Source organism: Crinia signifera, chromosome 6 (assembly GCF_055691185.1).
Source record: "Crinia signifera chromosome 6, ASM5569118v1, whole genome shotgun sequence".
NCBI classification, from domain to species: Eukaryota; Metazoa; Chordata; class Amphibia; order Anura; family Myobatrachidae; genus Crinia; species Crinia signifera.
The window spans coordinates 206,574,733-206,598,319 of NC_139222.1; the positions used below are offsets into that span (position 1 = coordinate 206,574,733).

General features: G+C 36.3%; 30 non-coding genes across 30 annotated transcripts; all 30 read left to right on the forward strand.

Annotated features, from left to right (window-relative positions):
• The first annotated feature begins 1,035 nt into the window (after nucleotides 1–1,035).
• On the forward strand, nucleotides 1,036–1,117 carry TRNAL-AAG (transfer RNA leucine (anticodon AAG)). Its single transcript has one exon. It is a non-coding gene; the product is annotated as a tRNA-Leu (tRNA).
• A 622-nt stretch (nucleotides 1,118–1,739) lies between these two features.
• TRNAL-AAG (transfer RNA leucine (anticodon AAG)) lies at nucleotides 1,740–1,821 on the forward strand. Its single transcript has one exon. It is a non-coding gene; the product is annotated as a tRNA-Leu (tRNA).
• A 417-nt stretch (nucleotides 1,822–2,238) lies between these two features.
• On the forward strand, nucleotides 2,239–2,320 carry TRNAL-UAG (transfer RNA leucine (anticodon UAG)). Its single transcript has one exon. It is a non-coding gene; the product is annotated as a tRNA-Leu (tRNA).
• A 737-nt stretch (nucleotides 2,321–3,057) lies between these two features.
• On the forward strand, nucleotides 3,058–3,139 carry TRNAL-AAG (transfer RNA leucine (anticodon AAG)). Its single transcript has one exon. It is a non-coding gene; the product is annotated as a tRNA-Leu (tRNA).
• A 417-nt stretch (nucleotides 3,140–3,556) lies between these two features.
• Nucleotides 3,557–3,638, forward strand: TRNAL-UAG (transfer RNA leucine (anticodon UAG)). The gene has a single exon. It is a non-coding gene; the product is annotated as a tRNA-Leu (tRNA).
• A 748-nt stretch (nucleotides 3,639–4,386) lies between these two features.
• Nucleotides 4,387–4,468, forward strand: TRNAL-AAG (transfer RNA leucine (anticodon AAG)). The gene has a single exon. It is a non-coding gene; the product is annotated as a tRNA-Leu (tRNA).
• A 417-nt stretch (nucleotides 4,469–4,885) lies between these two features.
• Nucleotides 4,886–4,967, forward strand: TRNAL-UAG (transfer RNA leucine (anticodon UAG)). Its single transcript has one exon. It is a non-coding gene; the product is annotated as a tRNA-Leu (tRNA).
• A 737-nt stretch (nucleotides 4,968–5,704) lies between these two features.
• TRNAL-AAG (transfer RNA leucine (anticodon AAG)) lies at nucleotides 5,705–5,786 on the forward strand. The gene has a single exon. It is a non-coding gene; the product is annotated as a tRNA-Leu (tRNA).
• A 417-nt stretch (nucleotides 5,787–6,203) lies between these two features.
• On the forward strand, nucleotides 6,204–6,285 carry TRNAL-UAG (transfer RNA leucine (anticodon UAG)). The gene has a single exon. It is a non-coding gene; the product is annotated as a tRNA-Leu (tRNA).
• Nucleotides 6,286–7,033: 748 nt separating this feature from the next.
• On the forward strand, nucleotides 7,034–7,115 carry TRNAL-AAG (transfer RNA leucine (anticodon AAG)). The gene has a single exon. It is a non-coding gene; the product is annotated as a tRNA-Leu (tRNA).
• Nucleotides 7,116–7,737: 622 nt separating this feature from the next.
• On the forward strand, nucleotides 7,738–7,819 carry TRNAL-AAG (transfer RNA leucine (anticodon AAG)). Its single transcript has one exon. It is a non-coding gene; the product is annotated as a tRNA-Leu (tRNA).
• A 417-nt stretch (nucleotides 7,820–8,236) lies between these two features.
• TRNAL-UAG (transfer RNA leucine (anticodon UAG)) lies at nucleotides 8,237–8,318 on the forward strand. Its single transcript has one exon. It is a non-coding gene; the product is annotated as a tRNA-Leu (tRNA).
• A 737-nt stretch (nucleotides 8,319–9,055) lies between these two features.
• Nucleotides 9,056–9,137, forward strand: TRNAL-AAG (transfer RNA leucine (anticodon AAG)). Its single transcript has one exon. It is a non-coding gene; the product is annotated as a tRNA-Leu (tRNA).
• Nucleotides 9,138–10,383: 1,246 nt separating this feature from the next.
• On the forward strand, nucleotides 10,384–10,465 carry TRNAL-AAG (transfer RNA leucine (anticodon AAG)). The gene has a single exon. It is a non-coding gene; the product is annotated as a tRNA-Leu (tRNA).
• A 622-nt stretch (nucleotides 10,466–11,087) lies between these two features.
• TRNAL-AAG (transfer RNA leucine (anticodon AAG)) lies at nucleotides 11,088–11,169 on the forward strand. Its single transcript has one exon. It is a non-coding gene; the product is annotated as a tRNA-Leu (tRNA).
• Nucleotides 11,170–11,586: 417 nt separating this feature from the next.
• On the forward strand, nucleotides 11,587–11,668 carry TRNAL-UAG (transfer RNA leucine (anticodon UAG)). The gene has a single exon. It is a non-coding gene; the product is annotated as a tRNA-Leu (tRNA).
• Nucleotides 11,669–12,405: 737 nt separating this feature from the next.
• TRNAL-AAG (transfer RNA leucine (anticodon AAG)) lies at nucleotides 12,406–12,487 on the forward strand. Its single transcript has one exon. It is a non-coding gene; the product is annotated as a tRNA-Leu (tRNA).
• A 1,247-nt stretch (nucleotides 12,488–13,734) lies between these two features.
• Nucleotides 13,735–13,816, forward strand: TRNAL-AAG (transfer RNA leucine (anticodon AAG)). The gene has a single exon. It is a non-coding gene; the product is annotated as a tRNA-Leu (tRNA).
• Nucleotides 13,817–15,767: 1,951 nt separating this feature from the next.
• Nucleotides 15,768–15,849, forward strand: TRNAL-AAG (transfer RNA leucine (anticodon AAG)). The gene has a single exon. It is a non-coding gene; the product is annotated as a tRNA-Leu (tRNA).
• Nucleotides 15,850–16,472: 623 nt separating this feature from the next.
• On the forward strand, nucleotides 16,473–16,554 carry TRNAL-AAG (transfer RNA leucine (anticodon AAG)). The gene has a single exon. It is a non-coding gene; the product is annotated as a tRNA-Leu (tRNA).
• A 417-nt stretch (nucleotides 16,555–16,971) lies between these two features.
• Nucleotides 16,972–17,053, forward strand: TRNAL-UAG (transfer RNA leucine (anticodon UAG)). The gene has a single exon. It is a non-coding gene; the product is annotated as a tRNA-Leu (tRNA).
• Nucleotides 17,054–17,790: 737 nt separating this feature from the next.
• Nucleotides 17,791–17,872, forward strand: TRNAL-AAG (transfer RNA leucine (anticodon AAG)). Its single transcript has one exon. It is a non-coding gene; the product is annotated as a tRNA-Leu (tRNA).
• A 417-nt stretch (nucleotides 17,873–18,289) lies between these two features.
• On the forward strand, nucleotides 18,290–18,371 carry TRNAL-UAG (transfer RNA leucine (anticodon UAG)). The gene has a single exon. It is a non-coding gene; the product is annotated as a tRNA-Leu (tRNA).
• A 737-nt stretch (nucleotides 18,372–19,108) lies between these two features.
• On the forward strand, nucleotides 19,109–19,190 carry TRNAL-AAG (transfer RNA leucine (anticodon AAG)). Its single transcript has one exon. It is a non-coding gene; the product is annotated as a tRNA-Leu (tRNA).
• Nucleotides 19,191–19,812: 622 nt separating this feature from the next.
• Nucleotides 19,813–19,894, forward strand: TRNAL-AAG (transfer RNA leucine (anticodon AAG)). Its single transcript has one exon. It is a non-coding gene; the product is annotated as a tRNA-Leu (tRNA).
• Nucleotides 19,895–20,692: 798 nt separating this feature from the next.
• On the forward strand, nucleotides 20,693–20,774 carry TRNAL-UAG (transfer RNA leucine (anticodon UAG)). Its single transcript has one exon. It is a non-coding gene; the product is annotated as a tRNA-Leu (tRNA).
• A 737-nt stretch (nucleotides 20,775–21,511) lies between these two features.
• TRNAL-AAG (transfer RNA leucine (anticodon AAG)) lies at nucleotides 21,512–21,593 on the forward strand. The gene has a single exon. It is a non-coding gene; the product is annotated as a tRNA-Leu (tRNA).
• A 416-nt stretch (nucleotides 21,594–22,009) lies between these two features.
• On the forward strand, nucleotides 22,010–22,091 carry TRNAL-UAG (transfer RNA leucine (anticodon UAG)). The gene has a single exon. It is a non-coding gene; the product is annotated as a tRNA-Leu (tRNA).
• A 737-nt stretch (nucleotides 22,092–22,828) lies between these two features.
• TRNAL-AAG (transfer RNA leucine (anticodon AAG)) lies at nucleotides 22,829–22,910 on the forward strand. Its single transcript has one exon. It is a non-coding gene; the product is annotated as a tRNA-Leu (tRNA).
• Nucleotides 22,911–23,326: 416 nt separating this feature from the next.
• TRNAL-UAG (transfer RNA leucine (anticodon UAG)) lies at nucleotides 23,327–23,408 on the forward strand. Its single transcript has one exon. It is a non-coding gene; the product is annotated as a tRNA-Leu (tRNA).
• Nucleotides 23,409–23,587: the final 179 nt, after the last annotated feature.

Here is a 23,587-nt window from a genome sequence, read left to right on the forward strand (position 1 = left end):
TAATTAAAAATTAACCATTTCTCATCTAGATTGCATGGCAACCAATATTCTTTTTAAAAAAATCTTTTCTCACTTATGTTAAGAGCATCTAAAATGCTTAACATAAAACATATTTTTACGTATTTCTTTAATACAACAACAACATTTTCTGTAATTCTAGTTCTAGATTCCAGACTGTGAGAAACTATGAGTTACCTTTAAGTGTGGTAGCATGGCCGAGCAGTCTAAGGCGCTGGATTTAGGCTCCAGTCTCTTCGGAGGCGTGGGTTCAAATCCCACTGCTGCCATAATTATCTTCCAAAAACAAAATCAGTTATTTTCTCTTAAAGTTCAAATTCTATCTGGTGTATGATAGTTGCTGGGACAATTCAACAACAGAGTTCAAAAAGGTTTATCATATTTACTAGATACTTTTCAAAAATATTTCTAAAGACTGTAGAGACATAAAAATTAACTTGAAGTGATTACAATTGGATGCATTGGGCATCCTGGCATTCGGGAAGCTGCAAGTCAGGAAACTGATAGCAGAATCCCAAACACTTGTAAAACGACTGATTTTGGAACTCTGTCCTATATGTAGGGGATGTTATGGTGGGGTAATGGTTAGGCACTAAGGTGGTGGGGTAATGGTTAGGCACTAAGAAGGGAGGTTAAGAGTTTGGAACTATAGTAGTATGTTTAAGGTTATGATGCAGATAGGAAGGGTCATGGTAAGATACTAAGAGGTTTTGGGGTTAGGCATGGAAGAAAATGAATTAAGGATAGGCTGCAGGTATGTTCAGTGTTAAAGTTAGGGGCTCGATGTTGAAAGTTAGAAGGCTTACCTAGCAAGTGTCTGAATTGTGAGCATTGAGATGTCCCTAATATTGCAATGACCACCAGAAACACAAGCCCCAGTATCACGTACCTAACCCTAACCATATGTGAATGCTCTAATAAATCTCAATATGTTTTGTTACTTCATATAAAGTGAACAAAACACATTTAAATAATCATTTGATAGATTTTTGAGCCACATGAACATTGCACCCATGAGGTAGCATGGCCGAGCGGTCTAAGGCGCTGGATTAAGGCTCCAGTCTCTTCGGAGGCGTGGGTTCAAATCCCACTGCTGCCACATTTATTATTGATATATATATTGTTAGAGGTTGATGTTTTCATTGTTCTATCCACAAGAATGCAATTCAATTAAAAAGTAAGTGTTCATCATCACATTGTTATAACAGCTAATTTCTTTCTTTGCTAACTTCCCAAAGCTGCCATATAAATTTTCCAAAGAAAATGTCAGTGATTGGTTTCAAAGTGGTAAACTCGACTAAAATGCAAATTAATTAAAAATTAACCATTTCTCATCTAGATTGCATGGCAACCAATATTCTTTTTAAAAAAAATCTTTTCTCACTTATGTTAAGAGCATCTAAAATGCTTAACATAAAACATATTTAAGGAAGGAAAAGAATTAAGGATAGGCTGCAGGTATGTTCAGTGTTAGAGTTAGGAGCTCGATGTTGAAAGTTAGAAGGCTTGCCTAGCAAGTGTCAGTATTGTGAGCATTGAGATGTCCCTAATATTGCAATGACCACCAGAAACCCAAGCCCCAGTATCACATACCTAACCCTAACCATATGTGAATGCTCTAATAAATCTCAATATGTTCTGTTACTTCATATAAAGTGAACAAAACACATTTAAATAATCATTTGATAGATTTTTGAGCCACATGAACACTGCACCCATGAGGTAGCATGGCCGAGCGGTCTAAGGCGCTGGATTAAGGCTCCAGTCTCTTCGGAGGCGTGGGTTCAAATCCCACTGCTGCCACATTTATTATTGATATATATATTGTTAGAGGTTGATGTTTTCATTGTTCTATCCACAAGAATGCAATTCAATTAAAAAGTAAGTGTTCATCATCACATTGTTATAACAGCTAATTTCTTTCTTTGCTAACTTCCCAAAGCTGCCATATAAATTTTCCAAAGAAAATGTCAGTGATTGGTTTCAAAGTGGTAAACTCGACTAAAATGCAAATTAATTAAAAATTAACCATTTCTCATCTAGATTGCATGGCAACCAATATTCTTTTTAAAAAAAATCTTTTCTCACTTATGTTAAGAGCATCTAAAATGCTTAACATAAAACATATTTTTACGTATTTCTTTAATACAACAACAACATTTTCTGTAATTCTAGTTCTAGATTCCAGACTGTGAGAAACTATGAGTTACCTTTAAGTGTGGTAGCATGGCCGAGCGGTCTAAGGCGCTGGATTTAGGCTCCAGTCTCTTCGGAGGCGTGGGTTCAAATCCCACTGCTGCCATAATTATCTTCCAAAAACAAAATCAGTTATTTTCTCTTAAAGTTCAAATTCTATCTGGTGTATGATAGTTGCTGGGACAATTCAACAACAGAGTTCAAAAACGTTTATCATATTTACTAGATACTTTTCAAAAATATTTCTAAAGACTGTAGAGACAAAAAAATTAACTTGAAGTGATTACAATTGGATGCATTGGGCATCCTGGCATTCGGGAAGCTGCAAGTCAGGAAACTGATAGCAGAATCCCAAACACTTGTAAAACGACTGATTTTGGAACTCTGTCCTATGTGTAGGGGATGTTATGGTTCAATGGCAGGGGGTGGGGTAATGGTTAGGCACTAAGAAGGGAGGTTAAGAGTTTGAAACTATAGGAGTATGTTTAAGGTTATGATGCAGATAGGAAGGGTCATGGTAAGATACTAAGAGGTTTTGGGGTTAGGCATTGGAAGGAAAAGAATTAAGGATAGGCTGCAGGTATGTTCAGTGTTAGAGTTAGGAGCTCGATGTTGAAAGTTAGAAGGCTTGCCTAGCAAGTGTCAGTATTGTGAGCATTGAGATGTCCCTAATATTGCAATGACCACCAGAAACCCAAGCCCCAGTATCACGTACCTAACCCTAACCATATGTGAATGCTCTAATAAATCTCAATATGTTTTGTTACTTCATATAAAGTTAACAAAACACATTTAAATAATCATTTGATAGATTTTTGAGCCACATGAACACTGCACCCATGAGGTAGCATGGCCGAGCGGTCTAAGGCGCTGGATTAAGGCTCCAGTCTCTTCGGAGGCGTGGGTTCAAATCCCACTGCTGCCACATTTATTATTGATATATATATTGTTAGAGGTTGATGTTTTCATTGTTCTATCCACAAGAATGCAATTCAATTAAAAAGTAAGTGTTCATCATCACATTGTTATAACAGCTAATTTCTTTCTTTGCTAACTTCCCAAAGCTGCCATATAAATTTTCCAAAGAAAATGTCAGTGATTGGTTTCAAAGTGGTAAACTCGACTAAAATGCAAATTAATTAAAAATTAACCATTTCTCATCTAGATTGCATGGCAACCAATATTCTTTTTAAAAAAAATCTTTTCTCACTTATGTTAAGAGCATCTAAAATGCTTAACATAAAACATATTTTTACGTATTTCTTTAATACAACAACAACATTTTCTGTAATTCTAGTTCTAGATTCCAGACTGTGAGAAACTATGAGTTACCTTTAAGTGTGGTAGCATGGCCGAGCGGTCTAAGGCGCTGGATTTAGGCTCCAGTCTCTTCGGAGGCGTGGGTTCAAATCCCACTGCTGCCATAATTATCTTCCAAAAACAAAATCAGTTATTTTCTCTTAAAGTTCAAATTCTATCTGGTGTATGATAGTTGCTGGGACAATTCAACAACAGAGTTCAAAAACGTTTATCATATTTACTAGATACTTTTCAAAAATATTTCTAAAGACTGTAGAGACATAAAAATTAACTTGAAGTGATTACAATTGGATGCATTGGGCATCCTGGCATTCGGGAAGCTGCAAGTCAGGAAACTGATAGCAGAATCCCAAACACTTGTAAAACGACTGATTTTGGAACTCTGTCCTATATGTAGGGGATGTTATGGTGGGGTAATGGTTAGGCACTAAGGTGGTGGGGTAATGGTTAGGCACTAAGAAGGGAGGTTAAGAGTTTGGAACTATAGTAGTATGTTTAAGGTTATGATGCAGATAGGAAGGGTCATGGTAAGATACTAAGAGGTTTTGGGGTTAGGCATGGAAGAAAAAGAATTAAGGATAGGCTGCAGGTATGTTCAGTGTTAAAGTTAGGGGCTCGATGTTGAAAGTTAGAAGGCTTACCTAGCAAGTGTCTGAATTGTGAGCATTGAGATGTCCCTAATATTGCAATGACCACCAGAAACACAAGCCCCAGTATCACGTACCTAACCCTAACCATATGTGAATGCTCTAATAAATCTCAATATGTTTTGTTACTTCATATAAAGTGAACAAAACACATTTAAATAATCATTTGATAGATTTTTAAACCACATGAACATTGCACCCATGAGGTAGCATGGCCGAGCGGTCTAAGGCGCTGGATTAAGGCTCCAGTCTCTTCGGAGGCGTGGGTTCAAATCCCACTGCTGCCACATTTATTATTGATATATATATTGTTAGAGGTTGATGTTTTCATTGTTCTATCCACAAGAATGCAATTCAATTAAAAAGTAAGTGTTCATCATCACATTGTTATAACAGCTAATTTCTTTCTTTGCTAACTTCCCAAAGCTGCCATATAAATTTTCCAAAGAAAATGTCAGTGATTGGTTTCAAAGTGGTAAACTCGACTAAAATGCAAATTAATTAAAAATTAACCATTTCTCATCTAGATTGCATGGCAACCAATATTCTTTTTAAAAAAAATCTTTTCTCACTTATGTTAAGAGCATCTAAAATGCTTAACATAAAACATATTTTTACGTATTTCTTTAATACAACAACAACATTTTCTGTAATTCTAGTTCTAGATTCCAGACTGTGAGAAACTATGAGTAACCTTTAAGTGTGGTAGCATGGCCGAGCGGTCTAAGGCGCTGGATTTAGGCTCCAGTCTCTTCGGAGGCGTGGGTTCAAATCCCACTGCTGCCATAATTATCTTCCAAAAACAAAATCAGTTATTTTCTCTTAAAGTTCAAATTCTATCTGGTGTATGATAGTTGCTGGGACAATTCAACAACAGAGTTCAAAAACGTTTATCATATTTACTAGATACTTTTCAAAAATATTTCTAAAGACTGTAGAGACAAAAAAATTAACTTGAAGTGATTACAATTGGATGCATTGGGCATCCTGGCATTCGGGAAGCTGCAAGTCAGGAAACTGATAGCAGAATCCCAAACACTTGTAAAACGACTGATTTTGGAACTCTGTCCTATGTGTAGGGGATGTTATGGTTCAATGGCAGGGGGTGGGGTAATGGTTAGGCACTAAGAAGGGAGGTTAAGAGTTTGAAACTATAGGAGTATGTTTAAGGTTATGATGCAGATAGGAAGGGTCATGGTAAGATACTAAGAGGTTTTGGGGTTAGGCATTGGAAGGAAAAGAATTAAGGATAGGCTGCAGGTATGTTCAGTGTTAGAGTTAGGAGCTCGATGTTGAAAGTTAGAAGGCTTGCCTAGCAAGTGTCAGTATTGTGAGCATTGAGATGTCCCTAATATTGCAATGACCACCAGAAACCCAAGCCCCAGTATCACGTACCTAACCCTAACCATATGTGAATGCTCTAATAAATCTCAATATGTTTTGTTACTTCATATAAAGTGAACAAAACACATTTAAATAATCATTTGATAGATTTTTGAGCCACATGAACACTGCACCCATGAGGTAGCATGGCCGAGCGGTCTAAGGCGCTGGATTAAGGCTCCAGTCTCTTCGGAGGCGTGGGTTCAAATCCCACTGCTGCCACATTTATTATTGATATATATATTGTTAGAGGTTGATGTTTTCATTGTTCTATCCACAAGAATGCAATTCAATTAAAAAGTAAGTGTTCATCATCACATTGTTATAACAGCTAATTTCTTTCTTTGCTAACTTCCCAAAGCTGCCATATAAATTTTCCAAAGAAAATGTCAGTGATTGGTTTCAAAGTGGTAAACTCGACTAAAATGCAAATTAATTAAAAATTAACCATTTCTCATCTAGATTGCATGGCAACCAATATTCTTTTTAAAAAAAATCTTTTCTCACTTATGTTAAGAGCATCTAAAATGCTTAACATAAAACATATTTTTACGTATTTCTTTAATACAACAACAACATTTTCTGTAATTCTAGTTCTAGATTCCAGACTGTGAGAAACTATGAGTTACCTTTAAGTGTGGTAGCATGGCCGAGCGGTCTAAGGCGCTGGATTTAGGCTCCAGTCTCTTCGGAGGCGTGGGTTCAAATCCCACTGCTGCCATAATTATCTTCCAAAAACAAAATCAGTTATTTTCTCTTAAAGTTCAAATTCTATCTGGTGTATGATAGTTGCTGGGACAATTCAACAACAGAGTTCAAAAACGTTTATCATATTTACTAGATACTTTTCAAAAATATTTCTAAAGACTGTAGAGACATAAAAATTAACTTGAAGTGATTACAATTGGATGCATTGGGCATCCTGGCATTCGGGAAGCTGCAAGTCAGGAAACTGATAGCAGAATCCCAAACACTTGTAAAACGACTGATTTTGGAACTCTGTCCTATATGTAGGGGATGTTATGGTGGGGTAATGGTTAGGCACTAAGGTGGTGGGGTAATGGTTAGGCACTAAGAAGGGAGGTTAAGAGTTTGGAACTATAGTAGTATGTTTAAGGTTATGATGCAGATAGGAAGGGTCATGGTAAGATACTAAGAGGTTTTGGGGTTAGGCATGGAAGAAAAAGAATTAAGGATAGGCTGCAGGTATGTTCAGTGTTAAAGTTAGGGGCTCGATGTTGAAAGTTAGAAGGCTTACCTAGCAAGTGTCTGAATTGTGAGCATTGAGATGTCCCTAATATTGCAATGACCACCAGAAACACAAGCCCCAGTATCACGTACCTAACCCTAACCATATGTGAATGCTCTAATAAATCTCAATATGTTTTGTTACTTCATATAAAGTGAACAAAACACATTTAAATAATCATTTGATAGATTTTTGAGCCACATGAACATTGCACCCATGAGGTAGCATGGCCGAGCGGTCTAAGGCGCTGGATTAAGGCTCCAGTCTCTTCGGAGGCGTGGGTTCAAATCCCACTGCTGCCACATTTATTATTGATATATATATTGTTAGAGGTTGATGTTTTCATTGTTCTATCCACAAGAATGCAATTCAATTAAAAAGTAAGTGTTCATCATCACATTGTTATAACAGCTAATTTCTTTCTTTGCTAACTTCCCAAAGCTGCCATATAAATTTTCCAAAGAAAATGTCAGTGATTGGTTTCAAAGTGGTAAACTCGACTAAAATGCAAATTAATTAAAAATTAACCATTTCTCATCTAGATTGCATGGCAACCAATATTCTTTTTAAAAAAAATCTTTTCTCACTTATGTTAAGAGCATCTAAAATGCTTAACATAAAACATATTTAAGGAAGGAAAAGAATTAAGGATAGGCTGCAGGTATGTTCAGTGTTAGAGTTAGGAGCTCGATGTTGAAAGTTAGAAGGCTTGCCTAGCAAGTGTCAGTATTGTGAGCATTGAGATGTCCCTAATATTGCAATGACCACCAGAAACCCAAGCCCCAGTATCACGTACCTAACCCTAACCATATGTGAATGCTCTAATAAATCTCAATATGTTTTGTTACTTCATATAAAGTGAACAAAACACATTTAAATAATCATTTGATAGATTTTTGAGCCACATGAACACTACACCCATGAGGTAGCATGGCCAAGCGGTCTAAGGCGCTGGATTAAGGCTCCAGTCTCTTCGGAGGCGTGGGTTCAAATCCCACTGCTGCCACATTTATTATTGATATATATATTGTTAGAGGTTGATGTTTTCATTGTTCTATCCACAAGAATGCAATTCAATTAAAAAGTAAGTGTTCATCATCACATTGTTATAACAGCTAATTTCTTTCTTTGCTAACTTCCCAAAGCTGCCATATAAATTTTCCAAAGAAAATGTCAGTGATTGGTTTCAAAGTGGTAAACTCGACTAAAATGCAAATTAATTAAAAATTAACCATTTCTCATCTAGATTGCATGGCAACCAATATTCTTTTTAAAAAAAATCTTTTCTCACTTATGTTAAGAGCATCTAAAATGCTTAACATAAAACATATTTTTACGTATTTCTTTAATACAACAACAACATTTTCTGTAATTCTAGTTCTAGATTCCAGACTGTGAGAAACTATGAGTAACCTTTAAGTGTGGTAGCATGGCCGAGCGGTCTAAGGCGCTGGATTTAGGCTCCAGTCTCTTCGGAGGCGTGGGTTCAAATCCCACTGCTGCCATAATTATCTTCCAAAAACAAAATCAGTTATTTTCTCTTAAAGTTCAAATTCTATCTGGTGTATGATAGTTGCTGGGACAATTCAACAACAGAGTTCAAAAACGTTTATCATATTTACTAGATACTTTTCAAAAATATTTCTAAAGACTGTAGAGACAAAAAAATTAACTTGAAGTGATTACAATTGGATGCATTGGGCATCCTGGCATTCGGGAAGCTGCAAGTCAGGAAACTGATAGCAGAATCCCAAACACTTGTAAAACGACTGATTTTGGAACTCTGTCCTATGTGTAGGGGATGTTATGGTTCAATGGCAGGGGGTGGGGTAATGGTTAGGCACTAAGAAGGGAGGTTAAGAGTTTGAAACTATAGGAGTATGTTTAAGGTTATGATGCAGATAGGAAGGGTCATGGTAAGATACTAAGAGGTTTTGGGGTTAGGCATTGGAAGGAAAAGAATTAAGGATAGGCTGCAGGTATGTTCAGTGTTAGAGTTAGGAGCTCGATGTTGAAAGTTAGAAGGCTTGCCTAGCAAGTGTCAGTATTGTGAGCATTGAGATGTCCCTAATATTGCAATGACCACCAGAAACCCAAGCCCCAGTATCACGTACCTAACCCTAACCATATGTGAATGCTCTAATAAATCTCAATATGTTTTGTTACTTCATATAAAGTGAACAAAACACATTTAAATAATCATTTGATAGATTTTTGAGCCACATGAACACTGCACCCATGAGGTAGCATGGCCGAGCGGTCTAAGGCGCTGGATTAAGGCTCCAGTCTCTTCGGAGGCGTGGGTTCAAATCCCACTGCTGCCACATTTATTATTGATATATATATTGTTAGAGGTTGATGTTTTCATTGTTCTATCCACAAGAATGCAATTCAATTAAAAAGTAAGTGTTCATCATCACATTGTTATAACAGCTAATTTCTTTCTTTGCTAACTTCCCAAAGCTGCCATATAAATTTTCCAAAGAAAATGTCAGTGATTGGTTTCAAAGTGGTAAACTCGACTAAAATGCAAATTAATTAAAAATTAACCATTTCTCATCTAGATTGCATAGCAACCAATATTCTTTTTAAAAAAATCTTTTCTCACTTATGTTAAGAGCATCTAAAATGCTTAACATAAAACATATTTTTACGTATTTCTTTAATACAACAACAACATTTTCTGTAATTCTAGTTCTAGATTCCAGACTGTGAGAAACTATGAGTTACCTTTAAGTGTGGTAGCATGGCCGAGCAGTCTAAGGTGCTGGATTTAGGCTCCAGTCTCTTCGGAGGCGTGGGTTCAAATCCCACTGCTGCCATAATTATCTTCCAAAAACAAAATCAGTTATTTTCTCTTAAAGTTCAAATTCTATCTGGTGTATGATAGTTGCTGGGACAATTCAACAACAGAGTTCAAAAAGGTTTATCATATTTACTAGATACTTTTCAAAAATATTTCTAAAGACTGTAGAGACATAAAAATTAACTTGAAGTGATTACAATTGGATGCATTGGGCATCCTGGCATTCGGGAAGCTGCAAGTCAGGAAACTGATAGCAGAATCCCAAACACTTGTAAAACGACTGATTTTGGAACTCTGTCCTATATGTAGGGGATGTTATGGTGGGGTAATGGTTAGGCACTAAGGTGGTGGGGTAATGGTTTGGCACTAAGAAGGGAGGTTAAGAGTTTGGAACTATAGTAGTATGTTTAAGGTTATGATGCAGATAGGAAGGGTCATGGTAAGATACTAAGAGGTTTTGGGGTTAGGCATGGAAGAAAATGAATTAAGGATAGGCTGCAGGTATGTTCAGTGTTAAAGTTAGGGGCTCGATGTTGAAAGTTAGAAGGCTTACCTAGCAAGTGTCTGAATTGTGAGCATTGAGATGTCCCTAATATTGCAATGACCACCAGAAACACAAGCCCCAGTATCACGTACCTAACCCTAACCATATGTGAATGCTCTAATAAATCTCAATATGTTTTGTTACTTCATATAAAGTGAACAAAACACATTTAAATAATCATTTGATAGATTTTTGAGCCACATGAACATTGCACCCATGAGGTAGCATGGCCGAGCGGTCTAAGGCGCTGGATTAAGGCTCCAGTCTCTTCGGAGGCGTGGGTTCAAATCCCACTGCTGCCACATTTATTATTGATATATATATTGTTAGAGGTTGATGTTTTCATTGTTCTATCCACAAGAATGCAATTCAATTAAAAAGTAAGTGTTCATCATCACATTGTTATAACAGCTAATTTCTTTCTTTGCTAACTTCCCAAAGCTGCCATATAAATTTTCCAAAGAAAATGTCATTGATTGGTTTCAAAGTGGTAAACTCGACTAAAATGCAAATTAATTAAAAATTAACCATTTCTCATCTAGATTGCATGGCAACCAATATTCTTTTTAAAAAAAATCTTTTCTCACTTATGTTAAGAGCATCTAAAATGCTTAACATAAAACATATTTAAGGAAGGAAAAGAATTAAGGATAGGCTGCAGGTATGTTCAGTGTTAGAGTTAGGAGCTCGATGTTGAAAGTTAGAAGGCTTGCCTAGCAAGTGTCAGTATTGTGAGCATTGAGATGTCCCTAATATTGCAATGACCACCAGAAACCCAAGCCCCAGTATCACGTACCTAACCCTAACCATATGTGAATGCTCTAATAAATCTCAATATGTTTTGTTACTTCATATAAAGTGAACAAAACACATTTAAATAATCATTTGATAGATTTTTGAGCCACATGAACACTGCACCCATGAGGTAGCATGGCCGAGCGGTCTAAGGTGCTGGATTAAGGCTCCAGTCTCTTCGGAGGCGTGGGTTCAAATCCCACTGCTGCCACATTTATTATTGATATATATATTGTTAGAGGTTGATGTTTTCATTGTTCTATCCACAAGAATGCAATTCAATTAAAAAGTAAGTGTTCATCATCACATTGTTATAACAGCTAATTTCTTTCTTTGCTAACTTCCCAAAGCTGCCATATAAATTTTCCAAAGAAAATGTCAGTGATTGGTTTCAAAGTGGTAAACTCGACTAAAATGCAAATTAATTAAAAATTAACCATTTCTCATCTAGATTGCATGGCAACCAATATTCTTTTTAAAAAAAATCTTTTCTCACTTATGTTAAGAGCATCTAAAATGCTTAACATAAAACATATTTTTACGTATTTCTTTAATACAACAACAACATTTTCTGTAATTCTAGTTCTAGATTCCAGACTGTGAGAAACTATGAGTTACCTTTAAGTGTGGTAGCATGGCCGAGCGGTCTAAGGCGCTGGATTTAGGCTCCAGTCTCTTCGGAGGCGTGGGTTCAAATCCCACTGCTGCCATAATTATCTTCCAAAAACAAAATCAGTTATTTTCTCTTAAAGTTCAAATTCTATCTGGTGTATGATAGTTGCTGGGACAATTCAACAACAGAGTTCAAAAACGTTTATCATATTTACTAGATACTTTTCAAAAATATTTCTAAAGACTGTAGAGACATAAAAATTAACTTGAAGTGATTACAATTGTATGCATTGGGCATCCTGGCATTCGGGAAGCTGCAAGTCAGGAAACTGATAGCAGAATCCCAAACACTTGTAAAACGACTGATTTTGGAACTCTGTCCTATGTGTAGGGGATGTTATGGTTCAATGGCAGGGGGTGGGGTAATGGTTAGGCACTAAGAAGGGAGGTTAAGAGTTTGAAACTATAGGAGTATGTTTAAGGTTATGATGCAGATAGGAAGGGTCATGGTAAGATACTAAGAGGTTTTGGGGTTAGGCATTGGAAGGAAAAGAATTAAGGATAGGCTGCAGGTATGTTCAGTGTTAGAGTTAGGAGCTCGATGTTGAAAGTTAGAAGGCTTGCCTAGCAAGTGTCAGTATTGTGAGCATTGAGATGTCCCTAATATTGCAATGACCACCAGAAACCCAAGCCCCAGTATCACGTACCTAACCCTAACCATATGTGAATGCTCTAATAAATCTCAATATGTTTTGTTACTTCATATAAAGTGAACAAAACACATTTAAATAATCATTTGATAGATTTTTGAGCCACATGAACACTGCACCTATGAGGTAGCATGGCCGAGCGGTCTAAGGCGCTGGATTAAGGCTCCAGTCTCTTCGGAGGCGTGGGTTCAAATCCCACTGCTGCCACATTTATTATTGATATATATATTGTTAGAGGTTGATGTTTTCATTGTTCTATCCACAAGAATGCAATTCAATTAAAAAGTAAGTGTTCATCATCACATTGTTATGACAGCTAATTTCTTTCTTTGCTAACTTCCCAAAGCTGCCATATAAATTTTCCAAAGAAAATGTCAGTGATTGGTTTCAAAGTGGTAAACTCGACTAAAATGCAAATTAATTAAAAATTAACCATTTCTCATCTAGATTGCATGGCAACCAATATTCTTTTTAAAAAAAATCTTTTCTCACTTATGTTAAGAGCATCTAAAATGCTTAACATAAAACATATTTTTACGTATTTCTTTAATACAACAACAACATTTTCTGTAATTCTAGTTCTAGATTCCAGACTGTGAGAAACTATGAGTTACCTTTAAGTGTGGTAGCATGGCCGAGCAGTCTAAGGCGCTGGATTTAGGCTCCAGTCTCTTCGGAGGCGTGGGTTCAAATCCCACTGCTGCCATAATTATCTTCCAAAAACAAAATCAGGTATTTTCTCTTAAAGTTCAAATTCTATCTGGTGTATGATAGTTGCTGGGACAATTCAACAACAGAGTTCAAAAACGTTTATCATATTTACTAGATACTTTTCAAAAATATTTCTAAAGACTGTAGAGACATAAAAATTAACTTGAAGTGATTACAATTGGATGCATTGGGCATCCTGGCATTCGGGAAGCTGCAAGTCAGGAAACTGATAGCAGAATCCCAAACACTTGTAAAACGACTGATTTTGGAACTCTGTCCTATCTGTAGGGAATGTTATGGTGGGGTAATGGTTAGGCACTAAGGTGGTGGGGTAATGGTTAGGCACTAAGAAGGGAGGTTAAGAGTTTGGAACTATAGTAGTATGTTTAAGGTTATGATGCAGATAGGAAGGGTCATGGTAAGATACTAAGAGGTTTTGGGGTTAGGCATGGAAGAAAATGAATTAAGGATAGGCTGCAGGTATGTTCAGTGTTAAAGTTAGGGGCTCGATGTTAAAAGTTAGAAGGCTTACCTAGCAAGTGTCTGAATTGTGAGCATTGAGATGTCCCTAATATTGCAATGACCACCAGAAACACAAGCCCCAGTATCACGTACCTAACCCTAACCATATGTGAATGCTCTAATAAATCTCAATATGTTTTGTTACTTCATATAAAGTGAACAAAACACATTTAAATAATCATTTGATAGATTTTTGAGCCACATGAACATTGCACCCATGAGGTAGCATGGCCGAGCGGTCTAAGGCGCTGGATTAAGGCTCCAGTCTCTTCGGAGGCGTGGGTTCAAATCCCACTGCTGCCACATTTATTATTGATATATATATTGTTAGAGGTTGATGTTTTCATTGTTCTATCCACAAGAATGCAATTCAATTAAAAAGTAAGTGTTCATCATCACATTGTTATAACAGCTAATTTCTTTCTTTGCTAACTTCCCAAAGCTGCCATATAAATTTTCCAAAGAAAATGTCAGTGATTGGTTTCAAAGTGGTAAACTCGACTAAAATGCAAATTAATTAAAAATTAACCATTTCTCATCTAGATTGCATGGCAACCAATATTCTTTTTAAAAAAAATCTTTTCTCACTTATGTTAAGAGCATCTAAAATGCTTAACATAAAACATATTTAAGGAAGGAAAAGAATTAAGGATAGGCTGCAGGTATGTTCAGTGTTAGAGTTAGGAGCTCGATGTTGAAAGTTAGAAGGCTTGCCTAGCAAGTGTCAGTATTGTGAGCATTGAGATGTCCCTAATATTGCAATGACCACCAGAAACCCAAGCCCCAGTATCACGTACCTAACCCTAAACATATGTGAATGCTCTAATAAATCTCAATATGTTTTGTTACTTCATATAAAGTGAACAAAACACATTTAAATAATCATTTGATAGATTTTTGAGCCACATGAACACTGCACCCATGAGGTAGCATGGCCGAGCGGTCTAAGGCGCTGGATTAAGGCTCCAGTCTCTTCGGAGGCCTGGGTTCAAATCCCACTGCTGCTACATTTATTATTGATATATATATTGTTAGAGGTTGATGTTTTCATTGTTCTATCCACAAGAATGCAATTCAATTAAAAAGTAAGTGTTCATCATCACATTGTTATAACAGCTAATTTCTTTCTTTGCTAACTTCCCAAAGCTGCCATATAAATTTTCCAAAGAAAATGTCAGTGATTGGTTTCAAAGTGGTAACCTCGACTAAAATGCAAATTAATTAAAAATTAACCATTTCTCATCTAGATTGCATGGCAACCAATATTCTTTTAAAAAAAAATCTTTTCTCACTTATGTTAAGAGCATCTAAAATGCTTAACATAAAACATATTTTTACGTATTTCTTTAATACAACAACAACATTTTCTGTAATTCTAGTTCTAGATTCCAGACTGTGAGAAACTATGAGTTACCTTTAAGTGTGGTAGCATGGCCGAGCAGTCTAAGGCGCTGGATTTAGGCTCCAGTCTCTTCGGAGGCGTGGGTTCAAATCCCACTGCTGCCATAATTATCTTCCAAAAACAAAATCAGTTATTTTCTCTTAAAGTTCAAATTCTATCTGGTGTATGATAGTTGCTGGGACAATTCAACAACAGAGTTCAAAAAGGTTTATCATATTTACTAGATACTTTTCAAAAATATTTCTAAAGACTGTAGAGACATAAAAATTAACTTGAAGTGATTACAATTGGATGCATTGGGCATCCTGGCATTCGGGAAGCTGCAAGTCAGGAAACTGATAGCAGAATCCCAAACACTTGTAAAACGACTGATTTTGGAACTCTGTCCTATATGTAGGGTATGTTATGGTGGGGTAATGGTTAGGCACTAAGGTGGTGGGGTAATGGTTAGGCACTAAGAAGGGAGGTTAAGAGTTTGGAACTATAGTAGTATGTTTAAGGTTATGATGCAGATAGGAAGGGTCATGGTAAGATACTAAGAGGTTTTGGGGTTAGGCATGGAAGAAAATGAATTAAGGATAGGCTGCAGGTATGTTCAGTGTTAAAGTTAGGGGCTCGATGTTGAAAGTTAGAAGGCTTACCTAGCAAGTGTCTGAATTGTGAGCATTGAGATGTCCCTAATATTGCAATGACCACCAGAAACACAAGCCCCAGTATCACGTACCTAACCCTAACCATATGTGAATGCTCTAATAAATCTCAATATGTTTTGTTACTTCATATAAAGTGAACAAAACACATTTAAATAATCATTTGATAGATTTTTGAGCCACATGAACATTGCACCCATGAGGTAGCATGGCCGAGCGGTCTAAGGCGCTGGATTAAGGCTCCAGTCTCTTCGGAGGCGTGGGTTCAAATCCCACTGCTGCCACATTTATTATTGATATATATATTGTTAGAGGTTGATGTTTTCATTGTTCTATCCACAAGAATGCAATTCAATTAAAAAGTAAGTGTTCATCATCACATTGTTATAACAGCTAATTTCTTTCTTTGCTAACTTCCCAAAGCTGCCATATAAATTTTCCAAAGAAAATGTCAGTGATTGGTTTCAAAGTGGTAAACTCGACTAAAATGCAAATTAATTAAAAATTAACCATTTCTCATCTAGATTGCATGGCAACCAATATTCTTTTTAAAAAAAAATCTTTTCTCACTTATGTTAAGAGCATCTAAAATGCTTAACATAAAACATATTTAAGGAAGGAAAAGAATTAAGGATAGGCTGCAGGTATGTTCAGTGTTAGAGTTAGGAGCTCGATGTTGAAAGTTAGAAGGCTTGCCTAGCAAGTGTCAGTATTGTGAGCATTGAGATGTCCCTAATATTGCAATGACCACCAGAAACCCAAGCCCCAGTATCACATACCTAACCCTAACCATATGTGAATGCTCTAATAAATCTCAATATGTTCTGTTACTTCATATAAAGTGAACAAAACACATTTAAATAATCATTTGATAGATTTTTGAGCCACATGAACACTGCACCCATGAGGTAGCATGGCCGAGCGGTCTAAGGCGCTGGATTAAGGCTCCAGTCTCTTCGGAGGCGTGGGTTCAAATCCCACTGCTGCCACATTTATTATTGATATATATATTGTTAGAGGTTGATGTTTTCATTGTTCTATCCACAAGAATGCAATTCAATTAAAAAGTAAGTGTTCATCATCACATTGTTATAACAGCTAATTTCTTTGTTTGCTAACTTCCCAAAGCTGCCATATAAATTTTCCAAAGAAAATGTCAGTGATTGGTTTCAAAGTGGTAAACTCGACTAAAATGCAAATTAATTAAAAATTAACCATTTCTCATCTAGATTGCATGGCAACCAATATTCTTTTTAAAAAAAATCTTTTCTCACTTATGTTAAGAGCATCTAAAATGCTTAACATAAAACATATTTTTACGTATTTCTTTAATACAACAACAACATTTTCTGTAATTCTAGTTCTAGATTCCAGACTGTGAGAAACTATGAGTTACCTTTAAGTGTGGTAGCATGGCCGAGCGGTCTAAGGCGCTGGATTTAGGCTCCAGTCTCTTCGGAGGCGTGGGTTCAAATCCCACTGCTGCCATAATTATCTTCCAAAAACAAAATCAGTTATTTTCTCTTAAAGTTCAAATTCTATCTGGTGTATGATAGTTGCTGGGACAATTCAACAACAGAGTTCAAAAACGTTTATAATATTTACTAGATACTTTTCAAAAATATTTCGAAAGACTGTAGAGACATAAAAATTAACTTGAAGTGATTACAATTGGATGCATTGGGCATCCTGGCATTCGGGAAGCTGCAAGTCAGGAAACTGATAGCAGAATCCCAAACACTTGTAAAACGACTGATTTTGGAACTCTGTCCTATGTGTAGGGGATGTTATGGTTCAATGGCAGGGGGTGGGGTAATGGTTAGGCACTAAGAAGGGAGGTTAAGAGTTTGAAACTATAGGAGTATGTTTAAGGTTATGATGCAGATAGGAAGGGTCATGGTAAGATACTAAGAGGTTTTGGGGTTAGGCATTGGAAGGAAAAGAATTAAGGATAGGCTGCAGGTATGTTCAGTGTTAGAGTTAGGAGCTCGATGTTGAAAGTTAGAAGGCTTGCCTAGCAAGTGTCAGTATTGTGAGCATTGAGATGTCCCTAATATTGCAATGACCACCAGAAACCCAAGCCCCAGTATCACGTACCTAACCCTAACCATATGTGAATGCTCTAATAAATCTCAATATGTTTTGTTACTTCATATAAAGTGAACAAAACACATTTAAATAATCATTTGATAGATTTTTGAGCCACATGAACACTGCACCCATGAGGTAGCATGGCCGAGCGGTCTAAGGCGCTGGATTAAGGCTCCAGTCTCTTCGGAGGCGTGGGTTCAAATCCCACTGCTGCCACATTTATTATTGATATATATATTGTTAGAGGTTGATGTTTTCATTGTTCTATCCACAAGAATGCAATTCAATTAAAAAGTAAGTGTTCATCATCACATTGTTATAACAGCTAATTTCTTTCTTTGCTAACTTCCCAAAGCTGCCATATAAATTTTCCAAAGAAAATGTCAGTGATTGGTTTCAAAGTGGTAAACTCGACTAAAATGCAAATTAATTAAAAATTAACCATTTCTCATCTAGATTGCATGGCAACCAATATTCTTTTTAAAAAAAATCTTTTCTCACTTATGTTAAGAGCATCTAAAATGCTTAACATAAAACATATTTTTACGTATTTCTTTAATACAACAACAACATTTTCTGTAATTCTAGTTCTAGATTCCAGACTGTGAGAAACTATGAGTTACCTTTAAGTGTGGTAGCATGGCCGAGTGGTCTAAGGCGCTGGATTTAGGCTCCAGTCTCTTCGGAGGCGTGGGTTCAAATCCCACTGCTGCCATAATTATCTTCCAAAAACAAAATCAGTTATTTTCTCTTAAAGTTCAAATTCTATCTGGTGTATGATAGTTGCTGGGACAATTCAACAACAGAGTTCAAAAACGTTTATCATATTTACTAGATACTTTTCAAAAATATTTCTAAAGACTGTAGAGACATAAAAATTAACTTGAAGTGATTACAATTGGATGCATTGGGCATCCTGGCATTCGGGAAGCTGCAAGTCAGGAAACTGATAGCAGAATCCCAAACACTTGTAAAACGACTGATTTTGGAACTCTGTCCTATGTGTAGGGGATGTTATGGTTCAATGGCAGGGGGTGTGGTAATGGTTAGGCACTAAGAAGGGAGGTTAAGAGTTTGAAACTATAGGAGTATGTTTAAGGTTATGATGCAGATAGGAAGGGTCATGGTAAGATACTAAGAGGTTTTGGGGTTAGGCATTGGAAGGAAAAGAATTAAGGATAGGCTGCAGGTATGTTCAGTGTTAGAGTTAGGAGCTCGATGTTGAAAGTTAGAAGGCTTGCCTAGCAAGTGTCAGTATTGTGAGCATTGAGATGTCCCTAATATTGCAATGACCACCAGAAACCCAAGCCACAGTATCACGTACCTAACCCTAACCATATGTGAATGCTCTAATAAATCTCAATATGTTTTGTTACTTCATATAAAGTGAACAAAACACATTTAAATAATCATTTAATAGATTTTTGAGCCACATGAACACTGCACCCATGAGGTAGCATGGCCGAGCGGTCTAAGGCGCTGGATTAAGGCTCCAGTCTCTTCGGAGGCGTGGGTTCAAATCCCACTGCTGCCACATTTATTATTGATATATATATTGTTAGAGGTTGATGTTTTCATTGTTCTATCCACAAGAATGCAATTCAATTAAAAAGTAAGTGTTCATCATCACATTGTTATAACAGCTAATTTCTTTCTTTGCTAACTTCCCAAAGCTGCCATATAAATTTTCCAAAGAAAATATCAGTGATTGGTTTCAAAGTGGTAAACTCGACTAAAATGCAAATTAATTAAAAATTAACCATTTCTCATCTAGATTGCATGGCAACCAATATTCTTTTTAAAAAAAATCTTTTCTCACTTATGTTAAGAGCATCTAAAATGCTTAACATAAAACATATTTAAGGAAGGAAAAGAATTAAGGATAGGCTGCAGGTATGTTCAGTGTTAGAGTTAGGAGCTCGATGTTGAAAGTTAGAAGGCTTGCCTAGCAAGTGTCAGTATTGTGAGCATTGAGATGTCCCTAATATTGCAATGACCACCAGAAACCCAAGCCCCAGTATCACGTACCTAACCCTAACCATATGTGAATGCTCTAATAAATCTCAATATGTTTTGTTACTTCATATAAAGTGAACAAAACACATTTAAATAATCATTTGATAGATTTTTGAGCCACATGAACACTGCACCCATGAGGTAGCATGGCCGAGCGGTCTAAGGCGCTGGATTAAGGCTCCAGTCTCTTCGGAGGCGTGGGTTCAAATCCCACTGCTGCCACATTTATTATTGATATATATATTGTTAGAGGTTGATGTTTTCATTGTTCTATCCACAAGAATGCAATTCAATTAAAAAGTAAGTGTTCATCATCACATTGTTATAACAGCTAATTTCTTTCTTTGCTAACTTCCCAAAGCTGCCATATAAATTTTCCAAAGAAAATGTCAGTGATTGGTTTCAAAGTGGTAAACTCGACTAAAATGCAAATTAATTAAAAATTAACCATTTCTCATCTAGATTGCATGGCAACCAATATTCTTTTTAAAAAAAATCTTTTCTCACTTATGTTAAGAGCATCTAAAATGCTTAACATAAAACATATTTAATACAACAACAAAATTTTCTGTAATTCTAGGGTCATGGTAAGATACTAAGAGGTATTGATATATATATTGTTAGAGGTTAGAGGTTGATGTTTTCATTGTTCTATCCACAAGAATGCAATTCAATTAAAAAGTAAGTGTTCATCATCACATTGTTATAACAGCTAATTTCTTTCTTTGCTAACTTCCCAAAGCTGCCATATAAATTTTCCAAAGAAAATGTCAGTGATTGGTTTCAAAGTGGTAAACTCGACTAAAATGCAAATTAATTAAAAATTAACCATTTCTCATCTAGATTGCATGGCAACCAATATTCTTTTTAAAAAAAATCTTTTCTCACTTATGTTAAGAGCATCTAAAATGCTTAACATAAAACATATTTTTCCGTATTTCTATAATACAACAACAACATTTTCTGTAATTCTAGTTCTAGATTCCAGACTGTGAGAAACTATGAGTTACCTTTAAGTGTGGTAGCATGGCCGAGCGGTCTAAGGCGCTGGATTTAGGCTCCAGTCTCTTCGGAGGCGTGGGTTCAAATCCCACTGCTGTCATAATTATCTTCCAAAAACAAAATCAGTTATTTTCTCTTAAAGTTCAAATTCTATCTGGTGTATGATAGTTGCTGGGACAATTCAACAACAGAGTTCAAAAAAGTTTATCATATTTACTAGATACTTTTCAAAAATATTTCTAAAGACTGTAGAGACATAAAAATTAACTTGAAGTGATTACAATTGGATGCATTGGGCATCCTGGCATTCGGGAAGCTGCAAGTCAGGAAACTGATAGCAGAATCCCAAACACTGGTAAAACGACTGATTTTAGAACTCTGTCCTATGTGTAGGGGATGTTATGGTTCAATGGCAGGGGGTGGGGTAATGGTTAGGCACTAAGAAGGGAGGTTAAGAGTTTGAAACTATAGGAGTATGTTTAAGGTTATGATGCAGATAGGAAGGGTCATGGTAAGATACTAAGAGGTTTTGGGGTTAGGCATTGGAAGGAAAAGAATTAAGGATAGGCTGCAGGTATGTTCAGTGTTAGAGTTAGGAGCTCGATGTTGAAAGTTAGAAGGCTTGCCTAGCAAGTGTCAGTATTGTGAGCATTGAGATGTCCCTAATATTGCAATGACCACCAGAAACCCAAGCCCCAGTATCACGTACCTAACCCTAACCATATGTGAATGCTCTAATAAATCTCAATATGTTTTGTTACTTCATATAAAGTGAACAAAACACATTTAAATAATCATTTGATAGATTTTTGAGCCACATGAACACTGCACTCCTGAGGTAGCATGGCCGAGCGGTCTAAGGTGCTGGATTAAGGCTCCAGTCTCTTCGGAGGCGTGGGTTCAAATCCCACTGCTGCCATATTTATTATTGATATATATTGTTAGAGGTTGATGTTTTCATTTTTCTATCCACAAGAATGCAATTCAATTAAAAAGTAAGTGTTCATCATCACATTGTTATAACAGCTAATTTCTTTCTTTGCTAACTTCCCAAAGCTGCCATATACATTTTCCAAAGAAAATGTCAGTGATTGGTTTCAAAGTGGTAAACTCGGCTAAAATGCAAATTAATTAAAAATTAACCATTTCTCATCTAGATTGCATGGCAACCAATATTCTTTTTAAAAAAAAATCTTTTCTCACTTATGTTAAGAGCAACTAAAATGCTTAACATAAAACATATTTTTACGTATTTCTTTAATACAACAACAACATTTTCTGTAATTCTAGTTCTAGATTCCAGACTGTGAGAAACTATGAGCTACTTTTAAGTGTGGTAGCATGGCCGAGCGGTCTAAGGCGCTGGATTTAGGCTCCAGTCTCTTCGGAGGCGTGGGTTCAAATCCCACTGCTGCCATAATTATCTTCCAAAAACAAAATCAGTTATTTTCTCTTAAAGTTCAAATTCTATCTGGTGTATGATAGTTGCTGGGACATTTCAACAACAGAGTTCAAAAAAGTTTATCATATTTACTAGATACTTTTCAAAAATATTTCTAAAGACTGTAGAGACATAAAAATTAACTTGAAGTGATTACAATTGGATGCATTGGGCATCCTGGCATTCGGGAAGCTGCAAGTCAGGAAACTGATAGCAGAATCCCAAACACTGGTAAAACGACTGATTTTGGAACTCTGTCCTATGTGTAGGGGATGTTATGGTTCAATGGCAGGGGGTGGGGTAATGGTTAGGCACTAAGAAGGGAGGTTAAGAGTTTGAAACTATAGGAGTATGTTTAAGGTTATGATGCAGATAGGAAGGGTCATGGTAAGATACTAAGAGGTTTTGGGGTTAGGCATTGGAAGGAAAAGAATTAAGGATAGGCTGCAGGTATGTTCAGTGTTAGAGTTAGGAGCTCGATGTTGAAAGTTAGAAGGCTTGCCTAGCAAGTGTCAGTATTGTGAGCATTGAGATGTCCCTAATATTGCAATGACCACCAGAAACCCAAGCCCCAGTATCACGTACCTAACCCTAACCATATGTGAATGCTCTAATAAATCTCAATATGTTTTGTTACTTCATATAAAGTGAACAAAACACATTTAAATAATCATTTGATAGATTTTTGAGCCACATGAACACTGCACTCCTGAGGTAGCATGGCCGAGCGGTCTAAGGTGCTGGATTAAGGCTCCAGTCTCTTCGGAGGCGTGGGTTCAAATCCCACTGCTGCCATATTTATTATTGATATATATTGTTAGAGGTTGATGTTTTCATTTTTCTATCCACAAGAATGCAATTCAATTAAAAAGTAAGTGTTCATCATCACATTGTTATAACAGCTAATTTCTTTCTTTGCTAACTTCCCAAAGCTGCCATATACATTTTCCAAAGAAAATGTCAGTGATTGGTTTCAAAGTGGTAAACTCGGCTAAAATGCAAATTAATTAAAAATTAACCATTTCTCATCTAGATTGCATGGCAACCAATATTCTTTTTAAAAAAAAATCTTTTCTCACTTATGTTAAGAGCAACTAAAATGCTTAACATAAAACATATTTTTACGTATTTCTTTAATACAACAACAACATTTTCTGTAATTCTAGTTCTAGATTCCAGACTGTGAGAAACTATGAGCTACTTTTAAGTGTGGTAGCATGGCCGAGCGGTCTAAGGCGCTGGATTTAGGCTCCAGTCTCTTCGGAGGCGTGGGTTCAAATCCCACTGCTGCCATAATTATCTTCCAAAAACAAAATCAGTTATTTTCTCTTAAAGTTCAAATTCTATCTGGTGTATGATAGTTGCTGGGACATTTCAACAACAGAGTTCAAAAAAGTTTATCATATTTACTAGATACTTTTCAAAAATATTTCTAAAGACTGTAGAGACATAAAAATTAACTTGAAGTGATT